This window comes from Filicampus tigris, chromosome 10 (assembly GCF_054856515.1).
Source record: "Filicampus tigris isolate MCC_2025a chromosome 10, RoL_Ftig_1.0, whole genome shotgun sequence".
In the NCBI taxonomy this organism is placed as follows: Eukaryota; Metazoa; Chordata; class Actinopteri; order Syngnathiformes; family Syngnathidae; genus Filicampus; species Filicampus tigris.
The window spans coordinates 11,390,514-11,395,463 of NC_141226.1; the positions used below are offsets into that span (position 1 = coordinate 11,390,514).

Here is a 4,950-nt window from a genome sequence, read left to right on the forward strand (position 1 = left end):
TTGGTGCGGACTTCAATGGACATGTTGGTGCAGGAAACAGAGGGGATGAGGAGGTGATAGGCAGGTTTGGTATCCAGGAGAGGAACGCAGAAGGACAGATGGTAGTTGACTTTGCAAAAAGGATGGAAATGGCTATAGTGAATACTTTCTACCAGAAGAGGTAGGAACATAGGATGACCTATAAGAGTGGTGGTAGGAGCACACGGGTAGACTACATCTTGTGTAGACAGTGTAACCTGAAGGAGATCAGTGACTGCAAAGTAGTGGTCGGCGAGAGTGTAGCCAAACAGCTTAGGATGGTGGTGTGTAGGATGACTCTGGTGGTGAGGGAGATGAAGAGGGCAAAGGCAGAAGAGAAGACGAAATGGTGGAAGCTGAAAAAGGAAGAGTGTTGCATGACTTTTAGGAAGGAGTTAAAACAGGCTCTGGGTGGTCAGGAAGTGCTTCCAGATGACTGGAAAACTAAAGCTAATGTGATCAGGGAGACAGGTAGGAGAGTACTTGGTGTGTCATCTGGAAGGAAAATAGATAAGGAGAATTGGTGGTGGAATGAGGAGGTACAGGAGTGTATACAGAGAAAGAGGTTAGCCAAGAAGAAGTGGGACACTGAGAGGACTGAGGAGAGTAGACAGGAGTACAGGGAGATGCAAGGTAAGGTGAAGGTAGAGGTAGCAAAGGCCAAGAGGTAGCAAAGGCCAAACAAGGAGTTTATGATGACTTGTATGCTAGGATGGACAGTAAGAAGGGGTAAACTGATCTATACCAGTTGGCAAGACAGAGAGACAGAGATGGGAAGGACATGCAGCAGGTTAGGGTGACTAAGGATAGGGACGGAAGTCTGTTGACAGGTGCCAGTAGTGTGATGGGAAGATGGAAAGAGTACTTTGAAGTGCTGATGGATGTGGAAAATGAGAGAGAACAAAGACTAGAAGAGGCAAATGCTGTGGACCAGGAACTAGCAAAGATTAGTCAGGATGAAATGAGGAGGGTACTGAAGAGGATGAAGAGTGGAAAGGCAGTCGGTCCTGATGATGTACCTGCAGAGGTTTGGAAGTGTCTAGGAGAGGTGGCAGTAGAGTTTCTGACTGGGTTGTTCAACAGGATCTTAGATAGTGAGAAAATGCCTGAGGAATGGAGGAGAAGTGCGCTGGTTCCCATTTTTAAGAACAAGGGAGACGTACAGAGTTGTGGCAACTACAGAGGAATAAAGCTGATGAGCCATACAATGAAGTTATGGGAAAGAGTAGTGGAAGCTAGACTAAGGGCAGAAGTGAGCATTTGTGAGCAGCAGTATGGTTTCATGCCAAAAAAGAGTACTACAGATGCAGTATTTGCTTTGAGGATGTTGATAGAGAAGTACAGAGAAGGCCAAACGGAGCTGCATTGTGTTTTTGTACATCTGGAGAAAGCTTATGACAGGGTGCCCAGAGAGGAACTGTGGTATTGTATGAGGAAGTCTGGAGTGGCGGAGAAGTATGTGAGAGTGGTGCAGGACATGTATGAGGACTGTAAGACAGTGGTGAGGTGTGCTGTAGGTGTGACAGAGGAGTTCAAGGTGGAGGTGGGACTGAGTCAGGGATCAGCTCTGAGCTCAAGGTCAGACAGGAATCTCCATGGACCATGATGTTTGCAGATGACATTGTGATCTGCAGTGAGAGCAGGCAACGGGTCGAGGAGAAGCTAGAGAGGTGGAGGTTTGTTCTGGAAAGGAGAGGAATGAAGGTTAGCTGCAGTAAGACAGCATACATGAGTGTGAATAAGAGGGACCCAAGTGGAAGAGTGAGGTTACAGGGAGAAGAGATCAAGAAGGTGGAGGATTTTAAGTACTTAGGGTCAACAGTCCAGAGCAGTGGAGAATGTGGAAAAGAGGTGAAAAAGCGTGTACTTGCAGGTTGGAATGGGTGGAGAAAAGTGTCAGGTGTGATAAAAGAGTTTCAGCTAAAATGAAAGGAAAGGTGTACAAAACTGTGGTGAGACCAGCGATGTTGTTTCGTCTTGAGACAGTGTCACTGAGGAAAAGGCAGGAGGCAGAGCTGGAGGTGGTAGAGATGAAGATGCTGAGGTTCTCTCTGGGAGTGACCAGGGAGGATAGGATCAGGAATGAGTACATCAGAGGGACAGCACATGTAAGAGGTTTTGGAGATAAGGTCAGAGGGGCCAGACTGAGATGATTTGGACATGTCCAGAAGAGAGGTAGTGAATATATTGGTAGAAGGATGCTGAGTTTTGAATTGCCAGGCAGGAGGCCTAGGGGAAGACCAAGGAGGAGGTTTATGGATCTAATGAGGGAGGACATGAAGGTAGTTGGTGTGAGAGAAGAGGATGCAGAGGACACGGTTAGATGGAGGCAATTGATTCGCTGTGGGAAAAGCCGAAAGGAAACGAAGAAGAGATTTGTCGATTGTGGGTCATACTTTGTCAGCGAAAACACATCACATCATCTTTGAAAGAGATACGAAGATGGATAATTAGGAAACATAAAAACAAATCAATTTCCATACAGATAAAAAATAGTCAATTAAAATAAATAAATAAATACATGAATAAATATATATGTTGCCCTGCGATTGGCTGGCAACCAATTCAGGGTGTCTGTCTACTGCCCGTAGACAGCTGGGATAGGCTCCAGCACGCCCCGCGACCCTTGTGAGGATAAGCGGTATCGATAATGGATGGATATATATGTATGAATACCGTTTGAGTTATTTCTCCTTGATGGGTTATCTTGGTTTACCTCAGGGGAAAAGTCTGTTTTGTAATTAGGACAACTTGGAAGTCAATTTTGGAGGTTCCGCTCTCTGAAAATGTTTCTTACAGGCTGCACGATGCAGATCAACAGAAACATGTTGCCATCCAGATATTCAAATGTTGTGGCTTTTATATAGAGTGTAGTTTTCCCAAACAAACATCTCATTGTCACTTTCATTTCAGATATATTTTGCGTTGCGTGGCATCTGAAAAATGTCCCCCGCTTCCATGCCTCCACACTGTTGATATGACAAGAATCAAATTATGCACAGATGCGCCGCTCAATCTTCTTCACCCGCTTTATTTTTTGCGTGGATACTCCAAAACAATTCCAACCCTCCCAAAAAAACAAAACAAAAAACATACTTATGAATTTTAATCAGGTTGGCAAAAGGAAAATGTCCGTTCTAATTTTGTCGTTCCGGTGCACTTGCAATCATCATGAAGATGGGAAAGGGGGAGCATCCACTTAACATGGAAATACTCCTTTCATCCTCCAGACGAGTGACAAGACGAGCAATCTGCAGTGAACAATCTGTGAAGTAAAGACTAGAACTCGTACCACAACAGTCATTATACATCTTCATTTTTAGAACTTTGCTGAAGTTAGAATGTTTTGAGGGGGTGGTCCTATCTCATGCAAATGAGCCTATGGGCACCCCAACTAGTCCACTTCGAGGACAATGCCGAATATGGCTCTCCTTACCACGACATCAACGGGCAGAGCAAGCGGGTGGCTACCTGTTAACCCTCAAGTGAAGAAAGGGCGTCAGAATAGATTGTAATTTCACTTATGAAGGCAGCACTTTATCACCAAGATACACAACATGAAGCCACCATCAATTCACATTGGGTTCCTTGCAGCAGAAGAACAATATCAGTTGGTTAAGCTTGTTTGGCAACTGCCAGTAGAATACAACGAAGAAGAAGGAAGGACAATACAGTAGATATAGTCATATTTTGTTTGCAGGTTAGGTGGAGAGCAAATGTTATTACTGTTTGTTCTTATCCAATACCATTTTTCTATCCTGATGGATGTCGAGTGCAAAAGTAAAACAAACATCGGATTTCGGCGCATCCTTGTTTTTTTCCCAGAAAAAATCCAGACCGTTCGGTTGAGTGCGCTAAGCTTGGAATGCGGCGCAAATATATTTTAAAAATATATAGACGCCGACCCTCTACTCGCATTTCGCCTGAGCGACTGCCCAATTGACCTTAAAGGCCACTTAAGAAACCAAGTGCGCAATATTTCGGTTGATGGAATTTGCATGAAACCTCTTCATTTATTCATATCAGCGGGAGGAAGGGGAGCAAATCCTGAATAATAACACAGATTCACACCTGCTTTGTCCTAATTCCCGGTCACTCCCGCCCACACGCTCTGATCGTGTCATACGTGTGGAAAGAGGCAGCATTAACATTAATCTGTATTAAGATGTCTTCAAGGGGGGAAAAGGAGGAGGCAGTAATTGGGTGCTCGGGCAGATCTGAGAGCATTGCCAGGAAGTGGAACTTTATGGCCACTTGAAAGGCAAACCGAGAGCCAAGACTTTTTTCTTGTCATTTCCAAATGTATTCATGTAACTTTAGGACTTTTCTCGCACAAATTCAGGCTTAAATCTCTGTTAGCTTTACAACTTTTTTTCTTGAAATGCTGTCAAATTATTCTTGGATCAAAAGTTTTTTCCAATAGAGATATTTTGTAAGTTTACAGCTTTTCGTGAAATAGTACATATTTTCTTTTTCTTTTAATATTGCTGCATTATTTTGTAAAATTACTTTTTTGTAATACTAAGGTTATTCTCATATTTTGGTCGAAAGACTTTTCTTACAATTGCAGCTCTTTCTTGATTTTTGTTCTTGTAATATTGTGACTTTATTTTGTTACATTATGACTTTATTTCTTGGGAATTCTGACTTTGCTCTAGTAAATATATGACTTTTTTTTACAATATGCATTGCTTTCGTTACCTTAGTTTTATGACATTTGTTTATTCCAACATTTTTTAAAATTATTCCGGAATCATTCTCATGACATTTGACTTTTTTTTTTTTTATTGTAAATTTATAAAATGTTTAACTATATTTATTCTATTAGTTTTCCCATTTTTTTCATATGTTTTTCATATATTACTCTGGCAACTTAATGACTGTATTGTGGTCACATGACTTTCTTTTCCTCCTGAATGATGACGTCATTCT

At 42.3% G+C, this 4,950-nt stretch overlaps 1 pseudogene; it reads left to right on the forward strand.

Moving 5' to 3' along the window:
• Positions 1 to 296: 296 nt before the first annotated feature.
• On the forward strand, positions 297 to 2,447 carry LOC147140819 (uncharacterized; annotated as a pseudogene).
• The last annotated feature ends 2,503 nt before the right edge of the window (positions 2,448 to 4,950 follow it).